Source organism: Halichoerus grypus, chromosome X (genome assembly GCF_964656455.1).
Source record: "Halichoerus grypus chromosome X, mHalGry1.hap1.1, whole genome shotgun sequence".
NCBI lineage: Eukaryota > Metazoa > Chordata > Mammalia > Carnivora > Phocidae > Halichoerus > Halichoerus grypus.
In genome coordinates, this window is record NC_135727.1 from 76,184,389 (window position 1) to 76,210,159 (window position 25,771).

At 36.2% G+C, this 25,771-nt stretch overlaps 1 long non-coding RNA gene and 1 pseudogene across 1 annotated transcript in view; one reads left to right on the forward strand and one right to left on the reverse strand.

The window, feature by feature from the left end:
• The window catches only part of LOC144380575 (uncharacterized), a 416,331-nt gene extending 391,941 nt beyond the window's left edge, over positions 1–24,390 (reverse strand). Inside the window, exon 1 of the long non-coding RNA XR_013444775.1 lies at positions 23,978–24,390. This is a non-coding gene — a long non-coding RNA (uncharacterized LOC144380575). The remainder of the gene's footprint in view (positions 1–23,977) is intronic.
• On the forward strand, positions 3,863–4,844 carry LOC118529887 (transcription factor BTF3 pseudogene; annotated as a pseudogene).
• Positions 24,391–25,771: the final 1,381 nt, after the last annotated feature.

Sequence of the window (25,771 nt, forward strand, 5' to 3'; positions counted from 1 at the left end):
AAAAAATTAGAAAGATCTCAAGTACACAAGCTAATTTTACGCCTAAAGAACTGCAGAAAGAACATCAAATAAAGCTTAAACCAAGGAGAAGGCAAATAATCAAGAGTAGAGCAGAAATCAATGAAATAGAAACCAAAAGAACAGTAGAACATATCAATGAAAGTAGAAGCTGGTTCTTAGCAAGAATTAATAAGAGCAATAAACCCCCAGCCAGACTTATCAAAAAGAAAATAGAAAGGACCGAAATTAATAAAATAATGAGTGAAAGAGGAAAGATCACAAACACCAAGGAAATACAATTTTAAGAACATATTGTGAACAACTATATACCAACAAAATGGGCAATCTGGAAGAAATGGATGCAGTCCTGGAAATCTATAAAATACCAAAACTGAAACAGGAAGGAAGAGAAAACGTGAACAGACCCATAACAAGCAAGAAAATTGAAGCAGTAATCAAACATCTCCCAGAAACAAGAGTCCAGGGCCAGATGACTTCCCAGGGGAATTCTACCAAACATTTAAAGAAGTACTAGTACCTATTCTTCTGATGCTGTTTCAGAAAATGGAAAGGGAAGAAAAACTTCCAAACTCATTCTATGAGGCCAGCATTACCTTAACTCCAAAACCAAAAAAAGACCCCACCAAAAAGGAGAATTCCAGACCAATATCCCTGATGAACATGGATGCCAAAATTCTCACTAAGATGCTAGCCAAGAGGACCCAACTGTACGTTAAAAGGATATTCACCACAACCAAGTGGGATTTATTCCTGGGCTGCAAGGGTGGTTCAGCATTTGCAAATCAATCAACGTTATACATGTCATTAATAAAAGAAAGGACAAGAACCATATGATCCCAACTGATAGAGAAAACACATTTGACAAAAACATCATCCTTTCTTGATTAAAACTCTCCACAGTGTAGGGATAGATGCAACATAGGAATATCATAAAAGCCATCTATGAAAAGCCCATAGCGAGTATCATTCTCAATGGGGAAAAACTGAGAGCTTTTCCCCTAAGGTCAGGAACATGACAGGGATGCCCAATCTCCCCACTGTTCCTTAACATAGTACTAGAAGTCCTAGCCTCAGCAGTCAGACAACAAAAAGAAATAAAAGGCATTCAAATAGGCAAAGAAATTAATTTCTCATTCTTTGCAGAAGACATGACATTTTACGTGGAAAATCCAAATACTCCACCCCAAAATTGCTAGAACTCATAAAGCAATTCAGCGATGTGGCATGATATAAAATCAATGCACAGAAATCAGTTGCATTTCTATACACCAACATTGAAAGAAAGAGAAATTAAGGAAGAAATCCCAGTTATAACTGGACCAAAAAACATAAGATACCTAAAAATAAACCAAACCAAAAAGGTAAAGGATCTGTACTCCAAAAACTACAGAACACTTATGAATGAAATTGAGGAAGAAACAAAGAGATGGAAAAGCATTCCATGATCATGGATTGGAAGAATAAAAATTGTAAAAATGTCTATGCTACCCAGAGCAATCTACACATTCAATGCAATCCCTATAAAATACCATCAACATTTGTCACAGAGCTGGAAGAAATATTCCTAAAATTTGTATGGAACCAGAAATGACCCCAAATAGCCAGAGGAATGTTGAAAAAGAAAACCAAAGCAGGTGGCATCACAATGTGTGACTTTAAGTTATTTTAGAAAACTGTAATCATCAAGACAGTATTATACTGGCACAAAAACAGACACATAGATCAATGGAACAGAATAGAGAACTCAGAAATGGACCTTCAGCTCTATCCTCAACTAATCTTTGACAAAGCAAGAAAGAATATCCAATGGAAAAAGGACAGTCTCTTCAACAAATGGTGCTGGGAAAATTGGACAGCCACATGCAGAATGAAAATAGACCATTTTCTTCCACCATACACAAAAATAAACTCAAAATGGATGAAAGACCTAAATGTGAGATAGGATCCATTAAAATCCTAGAGGAAAACACAGGCAGCAACCTCTTTGACCTCGGCCACAGCAACTTCTTGCTAGACACGTCTCCAAAGGGAAGGGAAACAAAAGCAAAAATGAACTATTGGACTTCAAGATGTAAAGCACAGCACAGGAAACACTCAACAAAACTAAAAGGCAACCTACGTAATGGGAGAAGGTATTTACAAATGACATATCAGATAAAGGTCTAATATCCAAAATCTATAAAGAACATATCAAACTCAACACTCAAAAAACAACGAATCCAGTCAAAACATGGGCAGAAGACATGAACAATAATTTTTCTAAAGAACACATACAAATGGCCAACAGGTATATGAAAAAATGACATCACTTGTTATCAGGGAAATACAAATCAAAACTCCAATGAGATACCACCTCTCACCAGTCAGAATGGCTAAAATTAACAAGACAGGGAACATCAAATGTTGGTGAGGATGTGGAGAAAGAGGAACACTTTTACACTGTGGGTATACAGGCTGGTACAACCACTCTGGAAAACAGTATGGAGGTTCCTCAAGAAGCAAATGCACTACTAGGTATGTACTGCAAAGACACAAATGTTGTGATCTGAAGGGGCACCTGCACCCCAATGTTCATAGCAGCAATATACACAATAACCAAACTATGTAAAGAGCTGAGATGTCCATCGGCAGATGAATGGATAAAGATATATATATATAAATATATATATATATATATATATATATATATATATATATATAAATGGAATGTTACTCAGGCATCCAAAAGGATGAATACTTACAATTTACATTGATGTGGATGGAACTGGAGGGTATTATGCTGAGTGAAATAAGTCAATCAGAGAAATACAATTATCATATGGTTTCACTCATATGTGGAATATAAGAAACACCACAGAGGATCATAGGTGAAGGGAGGGAAAACTGAATGGGAAATCATCAGAGAGGGCGAAAAACCATGACAGACTCCTAACTATAGGCAACAAACTGAGGGTTGCTGGAGGGGAGGTAAGTGTGGGGATTGGGTAATTGGGTGATTGGCATTAAGAAGGGTACGTGAGGTGATGAGCACTGGATGTTATATGCAACTGATGAATTACTGAATCTAATGATGTAGTATATGTTGGTTAATTCAGTCTAAATTAAAAAAAAAAGATAGCAAAAGAGTTAAATGAAATGGAGTTAAGCAATATGTCTGAAGAAAAATTCAAAGTAATAGTCATAAGTATACTCACTGGACTTGAAAAAAGATAAAAGGATCTCAGTGAGACCTTCAAGAAAAAGATAGAAAATATAAGACAGAGCCAGTCAGAGATGAAAGACATAATTACTGAAATAAAAAATATACTAGAGGGAATCAATAGCAGATTAGAAGAAGTGTGAGAGTGGATCAACTACCTAGGATACAGGATAATGGAAAGCAACCAAGATGAATGGCAAAAGGAAAAAAAAATAATAAAGAATGAGAATAAGTTAAGGGACCTCAGTAATATCATGAAGCATAATAACATTAACATTATAGGGCTCCCAGAAAAAGAAGAACGAGAGAAAGGGGCAGAAAATTTATTTGAAGAAATGATAGCTGAAAATTTCCCTTATCTAAGGAAGGATACAGACACACTGTTGCAAGAAGCACAGAGAGCCCCAACAAAATGAACCCAAAGAGGTCTACATCAAGCAGAGAAAGACAATTATCACATGGTGTCACTCATATGTGGACCATAAGGAATAATGCAGAGGACCACAGGGGGAGGGAAAACTGAATGGGAAGAAATCAGAGAGGGAGACAAACCATGAGAGAGAGACTCTGGACTCCAGGAAACAAACTGAGGGTTACAGAAGGGAGGGGGTTGGGGGACAGGGTAACTGGGTGATGGGTATTAAGGAGGGCATGTGTGGTAATAAGCACTGGGTATTATACACAACTAATGAATCATTGAACACCACATCAAAAACTAATGATGTACTATATGTTGGCTAACAACATAAAAATAAATAAATAAATAAACAAAAAGCTGGAAAAAAAGACACATAATAAAATGACAAAAAGTAGTGATAAAGAGATAATTTTAAAAACAAAAAGATGAAAGAAAACTGTTACATACAAGAGATACCCCACAAGGTTGTTAGCTAAGTTTTTTTAGGAGAGCTTTTGCTGACCAGGAGTGGAATGATATAATCAACATACTGAAAGAGAACAAAGCTTGCAACCAAGGATACTCTACCTACAAAGGTTATCATTCAGAATAAAAGGAGAGATACAAATTCTCCTATACAGCTGCCATCTTGTGTCCCCGCGTGTGTGCACCTAATCTCAGCTGGTCCGCCTGAGACCCCCTGAGTGCCAACCCTATTCCCCCGTGCAGTCCCATTTCCGCTCCAATAAGATGAAAGAAACTATCATAAACCAGGAGAAACTCGCCAAACTGCAAGCACAAGTGCGCATTGGTGGGAAAGGAACTGCTCACCGATGGTTCATAGAACGGCTACAGCAGAAGATAAAAAACTTCAGTTCTCCTTAAAGAAGTTAGGAGTAAAGAATATCTCTGGTATTGAAGAAGTGAATATGGTCACAAACCAAGGAGCAGTGATCCACTTTAACAACCCCAAAGTTCAGGCGTCGCTGGCCGGGACACTTTCACCATTCAGGCCATGCTGAGACAAAGCAGCTGACAGAAATGCTACCCAGTATCTTAAACCAACTCGGTGCAGGCAGTCTGACTAGTTTAAGAAGACTGGCTGAAGCTCTGCCCAAACAATCTGTGGATGGAAAAGCACCACTTGCTCCTGGAGAGGATGATGATGATGAAGTTCCAGATCTTGTGGAGAATTTTGATGAAGCTTCCAAGAATGAACCAAACTGAATTGGGTCAACTTCTGAAGAAGAAAAAAACTTGAAGAAGTTACTGGGAGCTGCTCTTTTATATTATGACTGCTTTTTAAAATTTTGTTCATGGATCTGATAAAATCTAGATCTCTAATATTTTTAAGCCCAAGCCCCTTGGACACTGCAGATCTTTTCAGTTTTTGATTATACACAATTCCTTCTTTGCAGCTAATTAAGCTGAAGAAGCCTGGGAATAAAGTTTGAAACAAGGTTAATAAAGTTCTTTGCCTAGGAAAAAAAAATTCTCCCATACAAACAGAAGTTAAAGTTCATCACCACTAAACCAGCCTTACAATAAATGTTACAGGGAATTCTTTGAGTTCAAAGAAAAGGCCATAATTAGGAGAAAGAAAATTATGAAAGGAAGATATTTGACAGGTTAATGCAAACATATAATAAAAGTAGTAAATAAATCAGTTATAAAAGCAGTATGTAGGTTAAAGCGCAAAAACTGTAAAATAAATTAGAACTATAAATATTTGGGGTGCCTGGGTGGCTCAGTCAGTTAAGCATCAGCCTTTGGCTCCAGTCATGATCCCAGGGTTCCGAGATCGAGCCCCGCATTGAGCTCCCCCATTCAGCAGAGAGCCTGTTTCTCCCTCTCCCTCCGCTGCTCCCCCTGCTTATGCTCACTCTCTCTCTCTGTCAAATAAATAAAATCTCTTAAAAAAAGAACTATAAATATCAGTCGAGGAATTCACAAAGGAAAATGTAAAGTATGACACAATATGCATAAAACATGGGGGAAGGAGTAAAAAGTTAGTGCTTTTAGAATGAGTTGAAACCCATCAACTTAATATAGACTGCTGTATGCATAAACAATTATATATGATCATAATGGTAAACACAAATCAAAAACACATGCTATACAAAAAATAAAGAGAAAAGAATCCCAGCATGGCACTAATGAAAGCCATCAAACACAAGGGAAAAGTGCAACAGAAGAAAAAGGAACAGAAAAGAACTACAAAAAATACCAGAAATCAACAAAATGACAATGAGAACATACCTATCAGTAATTACTTTAAATGTAAATGAAGTAAATGCTCCAATCAAAAGATAGATAAAAATAAGAACCATGTGTATGCAGCCTACAAAAGACTCACTTCAGACCTAAAGACAAACACAGATTGAAAGTGAAGGGAAAGAAAAACTTTTACCATGCAAATGACAGCGAAAAGAAAAGAGGGGTAACAATACTTACATTGGACAAAATATACTTTAACACAAAGACTATAACAAGAGACACAAAAAGACACTATATAATGATAAAGGGAACAATACAATAAGAGGATATAACAATTATAAATATGCACTGAACATGGGAGCACCTGGATACATAAAGCAACTATTTGCAGATATGTAGGAAGAAATTGACAGAAACACAATCAGTACAGGACTTTAACATCCCACTTATATCAATGGATAGATCATCCAGACAGAAAATCAACAAGGAAAAAGTAGTTTTGAATGACACATTGGACAGATAGACCTAACAGAAAAATTCAGAACATTCTATCCCCAAACAACAGAATACACATTCCTTTCAAGTGTGCATGGCATATTCTGCAGAATAGATTACATGTTAGAACACAAAGCAAGTCTCAATAAATTAAAAAAGATTGAAATCTTATCATGTATCTTTTCCAATCACAATATGAAACTAAAAATTAATCACAAGACAAAATCTGGAAAGACACAAATACATGGGAGTATAAATAACATGCTATTAACAATGAAGGAGTCAACCAAGAAACAAAGAGGAAATTTAAAAAAAAAATACATAAAGACAAATGAAAATGAAAACATAATGATCCAAAATGTTTGGGATGAAGAAAAAGCTATCCTAAGAGGGAAGATTATAGCAATACAGGCCTACCTCAAGAAGCAAGAATAAAGTAAGTTCCTTCCTTCAATAAACAACCTAACCTTCCACCTAAAGGGGCTAGAAAAAGAACAAACGAAACACAAAGCCAGTAGAAGGAAAGAAATAAAGGTAAGAGCAGAAATAAATGAAATAGAGACAAAGAAAAAGAACAGAAGAATGAAACCAGGAGCTGGTTCTTTAAAAAGATAAACAAAATGGATAAATTTTTAGCCAGACTCATCAAGAAAAAAAGATAAATGACTCAAATAAAATGAGAAACAAAGGAGAGGAATTAACAACCAATGCCACAGAAATGCAAAGGGTTATAAGAAAACAGTGTGAAAAACTATCTGCCAACAAACTGGACAATCTAGAAGAAATGGATAAATTCCTAGAAACATACACACTACCAAAATTGAATCAGGAAGAAATAGAAATTTTGAACACACTGATAACTGGCAAAGAAATTGAGTCAGTAATCAAAAAATCCCAACAAACAAAAGTCCAGGGCTAGATGGCTTCACAGGCAAATTCTACCAAAGATTTAAAGAAGAGTTAATACCTATGCTTCTAAAACTATTCCAAAAAAATAGAAAAGGAAGGAACTTACAAATTCATTCTCTGAGGCCAGGATTACCCTAATACCAAAACCAGATAAAGACACTACTATAAAAGAGAACTACAGACCAATATCCCTGATGAAAATAGATGCAAAAATCCTCAACAAAGGGCGCCTGGGTGGCTCAGTCGTTAAGCATCTGCCTTCGGCTCAGGTCATGGTCCCGGGGTCCTGGGATCGAGTCCCGCATCGGGCTCCTTGCTCAGCGGGGCGCCTGCTTCTCCCTCTCCCACTCCCCCTGCTTGTGTCCCCTCTCTCGCTGTGTCTCTCTCTGTCGAATAAATGAATAGAATCTTTAAAAAAAAAAATCCTCAACAAAATACTAGCAAAGAGAATCCAACAATACATTAAAAACCATTTATGACAATCAAGTGGGATTTATTCCTGTGTTGCAAGGGTGGTCCCATATTCACAAATCAATCAACATGATACATTACCTCATTAGAGAAAGTATAAAAGCCATATGATCATTTCAGTAGACCCAGAAAAAGCATTTGAGAAACTACAACATCCATTCATGATAGAAGCCCTCAACAAAACAGGTTTAGAGGGAACACACTTCAACATAATTAACACCATACACGAAAAACCCACAGCTAATATCATCTTAAATGGAGAAAAACTGAGTGCTTTTCTTCTATGGTCAGGAACAAGACAAGGATGTCCACTCTCACCACTTGTATTCAACATAGTACTGTAAGTCCTAGCCACAGAAATCAGACAAAAATAAATAAAAGGCATCCAAATCAGTAAGGAAGAAATAAAATTCACCTTTTACAGACGACATGATACTATATATAGAAAACCTGAAAGACTCCACCAAAAAGCTGCTAGAACTGATAAATGAATTCAGTAAAATGGCATGATACAAAATTAATAACCAGAAATCAGTTCATCTCCATACACTAATAATGAAATAGAAGAAAGAGAAATTAAGAAAATAGTCCCATTTACAACTGCACTAAAAAATAATACCCAAGGATAAACATAACTAAATAGGTGAAAGACCTGTACTCTGAAAACTATAAAACACTGATGAAAGAAATTGAAAACACAAATGGAAAGATAGCCCATGCTCATGTATTGTAAGAATTAATATTGTTAAAATGGCCATACTACCAAAGCAATCTACAGATTCAATGCAATCCTTATCAAAATACCAATAGCACTGTTCATAAAACTACAAAAAATAATATTACAATTGGTACAGAACCACAAAAGAGGCTGAATAGCCAGTGAAAGCTTGACACAAAAGAACAATGCTGGATGTATCACAATCCCAGATTTCAAGATATACAACAAAGCTGTAGTAATCAAAACAGTATGATGGGGCACAAAAATAGACACATAGATCAATGGAAGAAATAAGAGAGTCTAGAAATAAACTTAGGTTTATACAGTTAATTAATCTATGAAAGGAGGGAGGAATATGCCATGCTAAAAAGATAGTCTTACTCAACAAACGGTCTTAGGAAAACGGGACAGCTACACCCAAATAAATGAAACTGGACCTCTTTCTTATATCATATACAAATATAAATCAAAATTTATTAAACATCTAAATGTGAGACCTGAAAGCATAAAAATCCTAGAAGAAAACATAGGCAGGAATCTCTTTGACTTTGGCCATTGAAACATTTTTATAGATATGTCTCTTTTGGCAAGGAAAATAAAGCAAAATTAAACTTTTGGGACTACACCAAAATAAAAAGCTTTTGCACAGTTAAGGATATCATCAACAAACAAGAAGACAACCTACTAAATGGAAGATGATATTTGCAATGATATATCCAATAGTGGGTTAATATCCAAAATACATAAAGAACTTATACAAGCCAACACCAAGAAAAAAAAATCCAATTTAAAAATAAGCAGAAACCCTGAGTAGACATTTTTCCAAAGAGGACATAGAGATGGCCAATAAACACAGGAAAGGGTGCTCAACATCACTAATAATCAGTTAAATGCAAATCAAAACCATAATGAGATTACCACCTTACATCTGCCAGGATGTTTAAAATCAAAAACACAAGAAATAACAAGTGTTGGTAAAGAATTAGAGAAAAAGAAACCCTCATACACAATTGGTGGTAATGCAAATTGGTGCAGCCACTGTGAAAAAACAGTATGGATGTTCCCCAAAAAAATTATAAATAAAATTATCATATGATCAATTAATTCCACTATGACTATTTACCCAAAGAAAACAAAAAGACTAATTGAAAAAGGTACATTCATCCCTATATTTATTGCAGCATTATTTACAATAACCAAGATATGGAAGCAACCCAAAGGTCCATCCATAAATGAATAGATAAAGATGTGATATACATCTGCAATGGAATATTGCTCAGCCATAAGAAAATGAGATATTGCCATTTGCAACAACATGATGGACCTAGGGGGTATAATGCTGTGTGAAATAAGTCAGTCAGAGAAAGACAAATACCACATGATTTCACTCATGCAGAATATAAGAAACCAAACAAATATATATATAAACAAAACAAATATAAGAAACAAAACAAGCAAAGAAAAAAAGAGACAAAAAACCCAGACTCTTAAATACATAGAACAAATTGGTGGTTTGCAGAGGGGAGGTCGCTAGGGGAATGGGTGAAATAGGTGAAAGGAGCTAAGTACATTTACTATGATGAGTACTGAGAAATGCATAGAATTGCTGAAGTGTTATATTGTGTACCTGAAACTAATATAATACTGTATGTTAATTATCCTTCAATAAAGAAATTAAATGGCTTAAAAACTTAAACATAGACTTGATCCTATAAAACTAGGAGAAAATGTAGGGGAAAAAACTCCTTAAGATTGGACTGGGCAATGATTTTTGGTGGGCACCAAAAGCGCAAGCAAAAAATACAAAAGTGGAACTATATCAAACTAAAAAGCTGTATAGCAAAAGTAGCAATGGAAAAAATGAAAAGGCAGCCTATGGCATTGGAGGAAATATTTGTAAACCATATATCAGACAAGGAGTAACAGCCAAAATATATAAAGTACAACTCATAACAGAAAAACAAATAATTCAATTTAAAAATGGGCAGAGAAGCTAAATAGATATTTTTCAAAAAAAGACATCTAGATGGCCTACAGATTTATGAAAAGATGCTTAATATCACTAATCATCAGAGAGATGCAAATCACAACCAACACAGGACATCACCCCACATCTGATGGAATGGCTACCATCAAGAAAACAAGAAATAGGGGCACCTGGGTGGTTAAGTTGGTTAAGCATCTGCCTTTGGCTCAGGTCATGATTCCGAGGTCCTGGGATTGAGCCAAGTGTCAAGCTCCCTGCTCAGGGGAGAGTCTGCTTCTCTTTCTCCCTCTTCCCCTCCCCCCAGCCCGTGCTCTCTTCTCCTCTCGCTCTCACTCTCTCTCTCTCAAATAAATAAATAATCTTAAAAAAAAGAAGACAAGAGATAAAAAGTGTTGGTGAGGATGTGGAGTAAAAGCAACCCTTTTACATTATAGATGGGAATGTAAATTTGTTCAGACACTATGGAAAATAGTATGGAAGTTCCTCCAAAAAATAAAAATAGAATTATCAGTAATTCCACTCTTGGGTGTACATCCAAAGAATATGAAAATGGGAGTCTGAAAAGATATATATGCTCTTACGCTTTTGCAATATTATTCACAATAGCCAAGATATGGAAACAACCTAAGTGTCTGTCAACAGATGAATGGATAAAAATTATATATGAATATTAGACAGCCATGAGAAAGAAGGAAAGCCTACCATTTGTGATGACATGAATGAACCTTGAGGACATTATGCTGAGATATGTTAAACAAAAAGACAAATACTGTATGATATCACGTATATTTGGAATCTAAAAAAGCTTAACTCAAGGAAAAAGAGTAAAATAAGGTCACCAGAGGCTGGCAGCGTGGGGGGATTGGGGACAAATTGTTTAAGGGTAAAAACTGGAAACTAGTAGATAAATAAAACCTGGCAAAGCTAACACACAGCATAATGATTACAGTCAATGGCATTGTATCATAAATTTAAAAGTTGCTAATAGATTAGATCTTAATTGTGCCCACCACCAAAAAAAAATAATTATGTAACATAATAGAGATGTTAGTTAACTCTATGGTAGTAATATTGCAACATATAAATATATCAAATCATGATGTTGTACACCTAAAACTTACACAATGTTATGTATCAATTTTATTTTGATAATGAAATTTAATAAAGATTATTGTAAGAATGAAAAAGGAGAAAAGAGGGGCGCCTGGGTGGCTCAGTCATTAGCGTCTGCCTTCGGCTCAGGTCATGATCTCAGGGTCCTGGGATTGAGCCCCACATCGGGCTCTCTGCTCTGCAGGAAGCCTGCTTCTCCCACTCCCACTCCCCTTGCTTGTGTTCCCTCTCTCACTGTGTGTCTCTCTCTGTCAAATAAATAAATAAAATCTTTTAAAAAAAAAGAAAATACCTTGAGACAAAAATTAAAACACAGCATACCAAAACATGTAAGATATAGCAAAAGCAGTACTAAGAGAATTGTATAGCAGTATACACTTACATTTAAAAAGAAGGAAGATTTCAAATCCTTCTTAATTTTACATCTCAAGAAACTAGAAAAGGAACACACCATATCCAAATCTAGCAGAAGGAAATAAACATCAGAGCAGTAATAAATGAAATAGAAAATAGAAAAAAAAAGTCAAGAGTTGATTCTTTTTAAATGAAAACAAAATTTAAAAACCACCAGCTAGATTAACTAAGGAAAATAGAAGACTCAAATTTAAAAAAAAAAAAGAAATGCAAGAGAAGATATTACAACTGTTGTCACATAAAAGATTATAAGAGACTACTATGAATAATTACACACCAACAAACTGGATAATCTAGAAGAAAAGGATAAATTCATAGAAACATACAACCTACCAAAATCTGAATAAGGAATTGAAAAATAAGCAGACCTGTATCTGGCTTTGGTATCAGGGTAATGATGGCCTCATAAAATGAGTTTGGAAGTGTTTACTCCTCTGATTTTTTGGGAACAATTTGAGAAAGATTAGTATTAGTTCTTTAATGTTTGGTAGAATTCATCCATGAAACCATCTGGTTCTGAGCTTTGTTGTTGTTGTTGTTGTTGTTGTTGGAACATTTTTGATTATTCATTTAATCTCCTTAGCCAGAAAAAAAAAAAAAACTATTAGAAGAAAGAAAATTACAGGTTAATATCCCTGATGAATACAGAGTCAAAATTCCTGAACATAGTACTAGTAAACCAAACTCAATAGTACCTTAAAAGGATCACACACCATGAAAAGGTGGGATTTAGCCCCAGATTCAAAGATAGTTTGACAGATAAAAATCAATCCATATGATACAACCACATTAACAGAACAAAGGGGAAAATTATATGATTATCTCAATAGATGTAGAAAAAGCATTTGACACATTTTAACACCAATTTATGATAAATAGCACTCAACAAATTAAGAATGGAAAGAAATTACCTCAGCATAATAAAGGCCATATATGAAAAACCCACAGTTAACACCATACTCAATAATAAAAACTGAAAACTTTTCCTCCAAGATCAGGAGCAAGGCAAGGATTCCAACTCACATCACTTCTATTCAACATAGTACTGAATTTTAGGATTTTTTTTATTTCTGTAAAAAATGCCATTGGAATTTTATTAGGGATTGCACTGAATCTGTAGCTTGCTTTTGGTAGTATGGACATTTGAACAATATTACGTATTCTAATCCATAAACATGGTATGTCTTTCCAATTATTTATGTCATCTTTAATTTCTAGTTAGAGCAATTAGGCAAGTAAAGGAAACTTAAAAGACATCCAAATTTAAACAGAAGTGAAATAAATCATCTCTGCTCACAAGTGACATGATCTAATATGCAGAAAATCCTAAAGATTACACACACACACATACACAAACACACACACAAATCCTAAACTTCAAACAGAACCAGAAAGTACCCCAAATAACAACAACAACAACAAAATGTTGAGCAAAAAGAACAAAGATGGAGCCCTCACACTTCCTGTTTTCAAAACATATTACAAAGCTAGAGCATAGTGCTAGCATAAAGACGGACATACAGTCCTAGGGAAAAGACTAGGGAGCCCAGAAATAAACGTATGCATATACAGTCAACTGATACTCAACACAGTGTTAATAATACACAATGGGGAAAGGACAGTCTCTTCAATAAATGGCATTGGAAATATGAATATCTACATGCAAAGGAATGAAATTGGACCCTTATACATCCATAAAAATCAAATCAAAGTGGATTAAATACATAAATGTAAGGCCTGAAACCATATAACTCCTAGAAGAAAACATAAAGAAAAAGCTTCAAAACATTGGTATTAGTAATTATTCCTTTGATATGACACCAAAAATGCAGGCAACAAAAGCAAAAATAGACAAATGAGAATATATAAAACTAAAATGCATCTTCACAGAAATACAAATTGAGAGTGAAAAGGCAACCTATGGAATGAGAAAAAATATTTGCAAACTATATTTCTGATCAGGGGTTAATTTCCAAAATATTAAGGAACTCCCACAATGCAATAGTAAAAATAAAAACAAAAATAAAACAATTTAAAAAACAAGGAAATGATGAATAAATATTTTTCCAAGGAAGACACAGAAATGGCCAACAGGTATATTAAAAGATAGTTAACATCACTAATTATCATGGAAATGCAAACCAAAACCTCAAGGTGATAGTACTTCACAACAGTTAGGATGGCCATTATTTAAAAAACAAAACAGAAAATTATTGTTAAGAATGTTTAGAGAAGAACCATGAGAGACGATGGACTCTGAAAAACAAACTGAGGGTTCTAGAGGGGAGGGGGGTGGGAGGATGGGTTAGCCTGGTGATGGGTATTGAGGAGGGCACGTTCTGCATGGAGCACTGGGTGTTATGCACAAACAATGAATCATGGAACACTATATCTAAAAGTAATGATGTAATGTATGGGGATTAACATAACAATAAAAAAAATTAAAAAAAAAAAGAATGTTTAGAAACTAGAACCCTTGGGGCACCTGGGTGGCTCAGTCAGTTAAGGGTCCAACTCTTGATTTCAGCTCAGGTCATGATCTCAGGGTCAGGAGATCAAGCCCCACGTCAGGCTCAGTGGGGAGTCTGCTTCTCTCTCCCTCTCCCTCTCCCTCTGCCACACCTAAAATAAATAAATAAATCTAAAAAAAAAAAAAAAAACTACAGCCCTTGTGCCATGTTGGTGGGAATGTAAACATGGTGCAGTTGCTATAGAAAATTGCATGGAAGTTCCACAAAACTCTTTTAAAAACTATCATATTATCCTAAATAATAAATATGATCCTAAAAAAATAATAAATATGATCCTAAAAAATCATATGATCCTAAATAATAAATAACCCAGTTAAAAATGGGCAGCAAACATGAATAGACATTTTTTTTTCCCAAAAAAGACATACGGATGGCCAACATATACATGAAAAGACGTTTAACATCTCTCATCATAAGGGAAATATAAATCAAAACTACAATGAGATATCACCTCACACATGTCAGAATGGCTAAAATTAACAACAGAAGAAAAAACAGGTGTTGGCAAGAATACGGAGAAAGAGGAACACTCTTGCACTGTTGGTGGGAATGCAAACTGGTGCAGCCACTCTGGAAAACAGTACGGAGGTTCCTCAAAAGTTTAAAATAGAACTACCATACAACCCAGCAACTGCACTACTAGGTATTTATCCAAAGGATACAAAAATACAGATTTGAAGGGTTACATGCACCCCAATTTTTATAGCAGCATTATCAACAATAGCCAAGTATGGAAAGAGCCCAAATGTCCATCAACTGATGAATGGATAAAGATGTAGTGTGTGTGTGTGTGTGTGTGTGTGTGTGTGTGTGTGTGTGTGTGTAAAAAATGGAATGTTACTCAGCCATAACAAAGAATGAAATCTTGTTATTTGCAATGACATGGATGGAGCTATAGAGTATTATGCTAAGCAAAATAAGTCAGAGAAAGACAAATACCATATGATTTCACTCGTATGTGGAATTTAAGAAACAGAACAGATGAACATAGTGGGGTAAAGAGGCAAACCAGGAAACAGACTCTTAAATATAGAGAACAAACTGAGGGTTACTGGAGGGGAAGTGGGTGGGAGGATGGGTTAAATAGGTGATGGTGATTAAGGACAGTGCTTGTGATGAGCACCAGGTGTTGTAGGTAAGTGCTGAATCACCGAATTCTAAACCTGAAACTAATATTACACTGTATGTTAAGTAGCTGGAATTTAAATAAAAACTTGGGGAAAAAGAGTAATTAAATCCCTAAAGAAAAAGAAAAAGATCTACCGTATGATCCAACAATCCCACTTCTGGGTATTTATCCAAAAGTATTGAAAATAGGATCTCCAAAAAATATTTGCATTCCTATGTTCATTGCATATTATTTACAATAGACAAGGGGTGGAGAAAACTTAAATGTCCATTGACAGATAAGTAGATAAAGAAAATGTGGTAGATACATACAATTGAATATTATTCAGCCTTAAAAAAGAAGGAACTGCTGTTACATGCTACGACAGATATATCTTGAGGACATTACATTAAGTGAAATAAGCCAGTCACAAAAAGACAAATACTGAATAATTTCACTTGTATGAGGTATCTAAAGTAGTAAGACTCATAGAAGCAGAAAGTACAATGGTATTTGCCAAAGGCTGGGGGGATGGAGAAATGAGGAGTTCTTGTTTAATGGGTATAGAATTTGTCACGCAAGAGGATAAAGTTCTAGAGATCTCCTGTAGAATAACACTCTACTTAACACTTAAATTTTTGTTAAAAGAGTAAATCTCATATTATATGTATTTACCACAATAAAAAAAGTGGAAGACATAGCCCTAACATATCAATAATTATTTTAATATGTAAATAGTCCAAATGCACCAATTTAAAGACAGAGATTGGCATAGTGGATAAAAACAATATGGTCCAGTATATGTTGTCTACAAGAAATTCACTTCAAACATAAAAACATGTGTAGACTAAAAGTAAATGGATAAAAAAAGATATACCACTGAAACAGATTTTTAAAAAAAATCACTTCCCCATAAAGTACACTTCAGAGCGAAGAAAGTTACAAGGGATAAAGAGGAACGTAACACAACATTCATGAAATAACATAATTATAGTGATAGAGAACAGATTAGAGATGAGAGTTTAGGGAAGGGGGCAAAGGAGGTGAGTGTGGCTCAGTTTGATTAGTTAAGAATTCCAGAGAGCTAAATTTTTATTCTAGTTGATCTAATGACTTTTGTGTTATTGCTTCCTTTGCTCTTACTCCTAAGATCTAGGATCTATCAGTGAGGAACATTGAGTTACACAGTAGAGGCGAATTATCACTACTGTAATAGGCATTAAACAAAGAACTAGCTTTTTCCCCTCCCAAAAGAACACCAATAATAAGCCTCCAACAACCCTATTATTACATGCAGTTGCACTCTGTCCTGGTTAATTTGACATTTATTCTGGTTTCTTGTTAGAAGAATTTCATTCCATGATATCAGCAATGGTTTTTAGAACTTTTTGCATCGTCACATAAATAAAACGAAACTATATCAATATGCATGCATACATTATATGATTATTAATTCAAAACTAAAGAAAAGGAGGGGTGCCTGGGTGGCTCCATCAGTTAAGTATCTGCCTTCAGCTTAGGTCACGATCCCAGAGTCCTGGGATCGAGCCCTGCATCAGGCTCCCTGCTCAGCGGGGAGTCTTCTTCTCCCTCTTCCTATGCCCCTCTCCCCCATGCTCTCTCTCCCACTCTCAAATAAATAACTAAAATCTTAAAAAAAAAAAAAAAAAAAAACTAGCGAAAAGGAGGTCCTGAAATTTTACTACTTTCAGAGTTGTTGGACCACCATTAACAGATCAAGACTACCAAGACTACTCAGTGTAGGGGTGCCTGGGTGGCTCAGCCACTTAAGCATCTGCCTTCCGCCCAGGTCATGATCTCAGGGTCCTGGTTCGAGCCCAGAGGTGAGCTCCGCACTCAGTGGGGAGCATGCTTCTCCCTCTCTGCCTGCCGCTCCCCCTGCTTGTGCGCTCGCACTCTCGGTCAAATAAATAAATAAAACCTTCTTTAAAAAGACAACTCAGTGTAATTTTTTTATAAAGATTTTATTTATTTATTTGTCTGAGAGAGAGTGAGCACAAGCAGGGAGAGGTGCAGGTAGAGGGAGAAACAGGCTCCCCACTAAGCAAGGAACCCGATGCAGGACTCAATCCCAGGATCCTGGGATCATGACCTGAGCCAAAGGCAGCTGCTTAATGGACTGAACCACCCAGGTGTCCCTCAGTGTAACTTTCAATGCACACTTATTTCACTTTCTTATGCTGACAAAATGATAAGAAGAATTTAAGTGCACAGAATTTACATGCAAATAATATTGTTATTACAGTTTTTAAAACATCTGAGAGCAGTTCATCATAACTGTTGTCCCAATTTTGCTTACATTACTAACTGATGTTCAAATCCCTTTTCTTGTAAACAGCCCAATTCAATTAATAATCTAATCCTTGTATGCTCAATGCAGCACTTAGAAGACATTTTAAAATACATAAAACCTAGTGGTGCATGCCTTCTTTCCTCTTAGCAGTTATTTTAACTCAGTATCAGTGCTTTTGTTACAGGAAGTTAGTTAGGTTCTAACAGGAGGCCTGGAGGACAGCAAAGAGGAAGCTATGGCCAGCTATGGGGAAAGTCAGAGGACTTTTCTGGCAGCACTCCAAAACAAAGCCACAAGAAGCTGGATCAAACAAAACAGGCCCAAGATGGCCGACAAAGTAGACCTGACACTCCTGACCAAATAAGAAAAGGCTGAAATCCCTGCTTCCAAGAAATCCCCTCCTAAGTAATGAATATTCCACCCCTTTGTTAACAACTGTCAATAAAAGATAGACACCTAAACCCCAGGTTGCAGTTCTCTCTCTCTCTCTCTTCCACCTCTCTTGCCAGCTCTCTCATCTTGAGAGTGTACTTTTGTTTTAATAAACTTTCCCACACATGTTGATTGTCCACTGGGTTGTGTCTGTCCTTGAATTCTTTCTCCTGATGAGACCAAATAACTTTGGCGACATCTTTGGGATGGCCTCAGGACCTGGGGTCTCCCCAGTTCACCTGGCAACACTTTCATAGCCAGCAAAGAAGCTCTGACATTTCCTAACCTCTGTTATGGTTGTGGCTGCTTCTCCTGTGTAGTGCCAGCATGGGTTTGGCACTCTACAGAATATATTTTTTAGCATAATTACTAGGCTATAACAAATTTTGACTAGTGGAGCCTGAATTAAGGAAATTTTGTTGTACTATCATTTTGACTCCACTGATTCAGAATTTGAGATAATTCAGACAGGGGCTGAGATTAAATTGACCTTAGCATTATTTATGAACAAAGAGTTTGCTAAGCAAATTAATAGTATAAACAAGATAATAGAGAAAAAAATGCTTCCAAGCATCTTTAAATACCTCAGAAATATTTCTTTACATATAATTCGTAGATATACTAACTACATATCATTCTCACATATTTATTAAAACAAGATCCTTAAGGGTAATACTTTGTTAACCTAGTTTTGGTTACTACATGTACAAGGAAGTCATTAAAACTGCAGTACGTAAGAAATATTCTAAAATTCACAACTTCAACTACTTTATACCTATTCTACTAATGTTATTGCACATTAAGAAAAATTTTAAACATGTAAAATCTAACACCCATTTTTCTTATACCCCTACTTTTTTTCTTCTTCTATGGAATCATAGGTATCTGAACTAATTTGGCAACAAAACAAATACAATCCATGGTAATTCATTCTATTGATAATAACCAAAAACAACCCAGTTAATAATGATAGCCTTGAAAAGTACAAAGGAAGAGAAAAGGAATATAAGGACCTGTGTGCACATTTAGAAATTAAACTCAACAAGAACAATTAAATGCCCAGCAAAGGTCAAGGAGCAACTAATAAGTAGTAAGTATGGCTTATGTATGATCTATGGAATAAAACTTACAACTTATGTCACACCTTACATATCAACTGGTTTTCAATTTGAAAGAAAAATAGAGTAATTATTTTTGAATTACTAGATCCTAAGTCTACTAAGTTAGACACAGTATTTTAAAAGAGTTTGGATTAGTTGTCTTATTACTTCCAGTCAAATCACCCAGTTTCAAATGCATTTTATCTGATATGGATTCAGCTTTTTAGACTATGACAGAAAATCTTTCCTAAATAACTTTTTAAAAATATAAATGTATTTTGTAAAATTCATTCAGGAGTCACAGAAGTAGCTCAGAAGTGCCAGTGAGAACAAACCAATATCCACATTTGTTAGGAAAAGGGGAAATGAGGTACAGAAAGTGAATATAATGATCTATATAATTCAGGGCTTTTAAAGGTTATGGAGATACTAATACTTAGTGCGCAATAGTTTTAATCAAGAATTTTTAAAAATCCCATTTTTCTCATTATGAATCATGTCAAAATTTAACTTCAGGTTTTCAGTTAATATTTATTGCATTTTAAAAGCTGCTACAAAAAGCTTGTATTCCATACCATCAAATACCTGAGATGTATTTGTCATCAAGAAAATAGGAATGAATCAGACCACAGAGGAACTTTTGGATGTCAACAGTCCAAAGACAGTTAACAATGTATAATATAAGATATGATATTAAGAGAACAATAACTGTATAAAAGGCAGTTCTTATGACTATTATTTTAGAACTTTTATGTGAAGAATTTGTTTTGTTTTATTTTGTTTGTAGGTACCAGTCTTTAAGAAAGAATTCTGCTCTCCACTTTTCTTCCTACATTGAATTGGCTGTTAGTATTTTCCACTTTGTGGAAAAGGTTATGTTCTAGGGAAATGTGATCCAAAAAGAACTATTGGGTAAAAGCCATTTTTCCCATAAGCTTCCATAATAAAATCTAAGGATGTGCTCATCTGGGAAAATTTTCAACCCACTGTCATACTTTAGACTATAATAACACTGTTAAAACTGCATATTTAAAGAAAATTATAACTTTTGGATACATCTTTGGTATTCAGGATAATGCTGCTCTACCTCCAGACTCAGTAATATGGTAAAAAATATTGAGAGTTTCCTATTATATAGTAGGGGAAACTGACAATCCCTTACCCTATTTCACAAGCAGCCACCACTGAGATTTAGCAATTTACGTAAGATGTTTACCTGCCTTAAATCCCCATACTACATAGAACTTGACATACAAAGTAATTTTAATTTTCTCAGCAGTTTCCCTTCATTTAAATTTACCAGTTCTCTTTCCAAAGATGTTCCCTATTGATACCAGCATAATTAGCTAAGAATAGAAATATGCAATACTTGCTTAGCAGAGGAGACTAAACCCAACGCTTTCTGAATATGTTTTGCTATCTGTTAACTAGTTAATTTCCAGTGATCCAATATTCATTGACTATGTATATGTGGACTATCATGCTCTCTAACTAATAACTTGTTTATTTAGCTAATAACTGACAACCTAAGTAAAGAATGCCAAAAACAACAATTATATTTGTCAAAATTATTAGCTACTGTGAATTAACATTTATTAGAAATAACTATAATCAGAGAAGACTATTGTTGGCAGCAAAGATACCAAATGAAAAGTATAAGATGGTGTATAGAAGCCTCAAAAAATGTCAAGTTTGGGTATATTGTTCCTTAGAGTATATCTGTGAATTAATCTCGAAAATTCTTTGCATTTCTGTTGGGGGCACAATCATAGCACATTTTCTTATTGTTATTTTTCTATATACAAACTTCAACCTACAGTGGTTGACTAAAACCAAGAAGAATATTAGTCATGTAACTAATTCTCAACACAGCAGAAAGTTGTTAGAAAAGCAATAAAGTAAGTTTTACAGAGGTTTATAACTCAGTTTAAACACTGATGTTAGTTGACAATTATTAACACAAGCATTAATAGCATTATATTAAAACTTTGACAGACATCAATTTGTAGGACTCTGGCATACTTCCCCTTATTTTCAAAAAATAATAAAAATAGTAGTATTAATTAGCAGTACTAAAAACTAAGCTATCATATATTTAATGGACCAACTTAATGTTGCTTATAGAATTTCCTAATTTACTTTATCAAGAAATAGTCTTTGGAGAATGAATATTAATAATCTAAAGTTATACTAATTAGATCAGTCCTCTACAAAATACTTAAGATTATAACTGTTTTAGGAGATCATGAAAACGTACGTACAGGTGATAAAAATGTGTGAACTTAATACTCTACCTATATCTGCTTAGGGAACATTTTCACTTGCCCAAGAAATAGAATGATTATTTTAAGTCTGGCTTCTATAGTATGCACATGTGAAAAATTATTTAATATTAATTTATTGATTTAGGATATAATTTATCATAAAAACTATGCCAACTACTGACAGTGCCGTTTAGGTTTATCCAGGAGAGTAATATTCACAAAGATTAGAAAATCAAGTGCCTCAGTTCATGCTATGCTAAACTCCCCCATCTTCCAATAAAATTTATAATTCTAAAAGAATCAAATCAAATCTGACTTTATAAAGCCTTCTCTGACAAATAACAGCTCCAAAGCTCTTCTTTTACCCTATAATTATTTTAGCTCTTATTCTGTACTACTCTATGTTCTAATTGTTGACCATGATGTCTCCAGTGGATAAGCAATTTAATTCTTGGGGCCTGTTTCCCTTCTATTCTCAACAGTCACTAGTATAGTAATGGGCACTCAGTGAAGCTAGACAATAAAAGCTTGTTGAAAATCAATTAATTAAAAAAAACATTGAATTCATTCCAGAGTTCACTGGTCAAGTGTTTTGTTGTACTTGTATTAATATTATCTTATAATGTGGTTATGACACTCTAGGTAAATACTCTTGAGCATGTGGCACCTTTATAAACATATTAAATAAAATCAAATTCTAAATGGGGTCCAAATTACTGCCTGGTTCTAAAAGTATATGAAGATGAACAGTGAGTATCTACATGGTACATTTTATTTCAAATAGTTCAGACTTGAATTGATCAAGAGCTTTTCCAAAACAAAAACATTCCTAACTTTAGAATCTAGCAACTAGAAGCATGTCAATTTACCAATTCACCACTATCACCGCCACAAACACCACCACCAACAACAACAACATAAAATATTTGCTGAGGTCCAAAATTATTTTGCAGTGATACTAGAATTAAACTGTGCTTTAAACTATATCCAAGAGAACTTCAAACAACATGAAAGCTGCATTTTACCCAAAACTATCAAGTCTTGACTGATTCACTAAAGTTATCTAATCACAAATAGCAGGTATATCCTTTTTTAAAATCTTTAGCTTAAAAGCATTTACCCAAAATTAAATTTAGCCTTTTTAATACAGCACTTTTTTACTTCTTTCCTCTTTTTCTAATAAAAGAAACATGAAATAACTTAAAAACTAGTAGGGAGGGAAGAGAGCCAAATAAAAGAAGGAACCCATCTTTCATTGTTTGTGCCTGAAAGTTCCTTACAATCAAAATTACTAATTAATCTGAATTCAGTCCACTTTTGGAAAGGGTCAACTGGGAACTGTGATTTTTTTTCAACCATTTGCTTTTAAAGAAACAACTTCACTACTCAAAGATAATATTGCTACTTTTCAAAAAGTACCTTACAACTTTAGATCCTCATCTAATCATCCTCTCCAAAACATCACTTCAGGTCCCTCATGGCCATGTTTTTGGAAGCAACTATTCTCAATTGCAGGATACCCCAGGAAGAACAGATAGATCATTATACACCCTCGCTTTCATTAGGGACATTTTAGGTTTCATCATATTTACTAAAAAAGAAGTAATGTCATTCTGGATGAAGAGTAGTTAGTTCATAAAACCTGTTTCCCCTGTTATCAGTCACTGTTTGTCTACTTCTCTTCAAGTTTGATGCCACTTTGGAAGTCAAGTGGAGTGTGTGTTTGCTAGTTTGTTTTATTACTATTATTTAATGTAAGTACTGACTTCCTAACTCTTACACGTCAGGAGTCAGAAGCCAGGCACGCGACTTTCAGAAGATCTCAGCACACGAGTATCAAGAAAACTGAAAAGAGGCCAGGCCATCTGTCCGTTCAAGCTTTGAGGCATGGAGTGACAACAGTCTGAGAAATGGCTCTTGAGAAGCCTGTGGTCAGACTGAACCGTTCGAGAGCAAAAGCGACAGAAAAGGAATAAGAACGGTATTGGGAAAGTCTGTCCCGGAATCAGGGGCCAGGCTGCGTGATTGTACGTAGAATTATCGGCATCTATGGCATCTAAGAAGCAAAGCCAGGCCTTAAGCCCCTCATTCCTAGATGCCAGGGTTGAGACAAGAGAGTGGTGGTTTTTAGAAGGAAAACTACCTCGAAGGACACAGGGAGCCGCGAGCAGATGTAGGAGAGGCGTTAGAAGCTTCTGCAGGAGAAAGCAGCGCGTTGGTCGTCTCCCGGGGCCCCGGAGGACAGAAAGGCGCCCCAACACCAGGCGAGCGCGGTGCCACTACTCACCCCTACTCTCCTACGGTCCCCGTCGTCGCCCTGCTGGACACAGCCCCTGCTGGGGGAGCCCCTCCCCCGCCCGCCGCCAGGGGTGGGCTCAGCCGGCGAGAGGAGACGGCGGCGCAGGTGTCCGTGAGCCGGTGCCAGAGATGCGCCCCAGGAGGAGCTGGGTGCAAAGGAGGCAGCCTGGTGCCTTGCGCTCCCTGGCGCCGCCAACTTCACCACCATCGACGTGGAGGGGCGAGGGGAGGCACTGGGGGGGAGGCCCTCGCCCAGCGGCCCGTACCTTCCTGGGGTACTAGGCCTGAGCTCGGGCGGGACCGCCACCCCCGGTCCCCTCAGCGACCCGACCCCCAGGCCTGATTCCCCTCCCTCAGCCCCCGCGGCCACAGAGCAGCGGCGGCTCCCTCTCGGGGCCGCGGTCGCAGCTGCATCCTCGTGCTCCTCCTCCTCTGGCGCCGCTGCCTACACACACAACCCCAGCGCCGTTAGAGCCGCGGCGCCCCGACTGCCGTCGCCTGGCAACCGCGCGCATGCGCCCCACCCCCGCCGGCGACTGCCGCCACCGCTGGCGCCTCTGTAGGGGCTCAGTCTAGGACCTACAAAAGTGCGCAAAAGCCCACTTCCTAGATCCTGGATGGAGCGGCGTCAAGGCAGGGGTGAGGTGGGAGAAGTGCAGTTTGCGCTGCAAATGGAAGAAGCTGGAGGATTTAGGATACAATCTCCTGACCCCTGGATAGGCATCTTGGACAGTCCAACAACCTCCCAATTTATTCTTTAGTCTTGCCTTCTCCAATTCATTCTTAACAAGGGCTTCCAGAGGAATTTTCTAAATAAACTTCTCTGACCATGTCACTCATCTGCATAATTCTGGTATTTAAGGGGCAACCCCCTTAATAGGGCCTAACGTTCTAGACTACTGCAACAGCATACTCTCTGGTCTCCCTGCCTTTATACTTGTCTTGCTGCAATCCGTTCCCATACTTCCATCAGAGTGATCTTTGTAAAACATAAATCTACTCTCACTTCCATCCGGTTTAGAGAAAGGCTTTGGAGTTAGAGCCAGTTTTTAATTTCTGCCCCACCACTGACTAGCTGTTTCCTTGAGCCAGGATGCTTAACCTCTCTGAATCTGTTTCCTCATCTGTAAAGTGGGGATTATTATAGTACGTATGGAATAGTTATGAGGATTAAATGAGAGAGTGCATGTAAAGCAGTTAACATACAGAACTTACTCTGGCACCAGAATAAGCATTCGGTAAAAATTAGAGCTATTTTTAAGTTGATTTATTTTTGCTTATAATAAAAGATAAAGTATAAATTCCCTAGCTTAAAATTTAAGGTTCCCTAAGATCTTGCCTCTATTTTTCTAGCTCAAGCTCCTTTCCACTCCCATTTGGGCACCTAGCCACAAACCAGTCCCTGCAGTTTTTGAGATACATCTAGATTATAAAGTTCTTTGATATATTTTTCCAAGGTTCATCTGGAGAAGAATTCTATGTAAACCCTCCAATTAATGAACATGTAAGTATTCAGTGATCCTTCCCAAAATACACATGTTAATTTTTAAATAATGATACTGAGAATTGGCACATAGTGATTGTCTACAAAAATTGTGTGGTTTTTCTGGAGGCTTCTTTACTCAATCTTTTGAAATCAGGTTTCAAGTTTGTGTAATATATAATGACAAAAATATGTCGCCAATTTTGAACTTAATACAATGCATGAACATATTTACAAATATCATAGGCCCTGCTGGATGTTTATTTAACAAAAAATTTAAGCATTTTAGGAAGTGTAAAA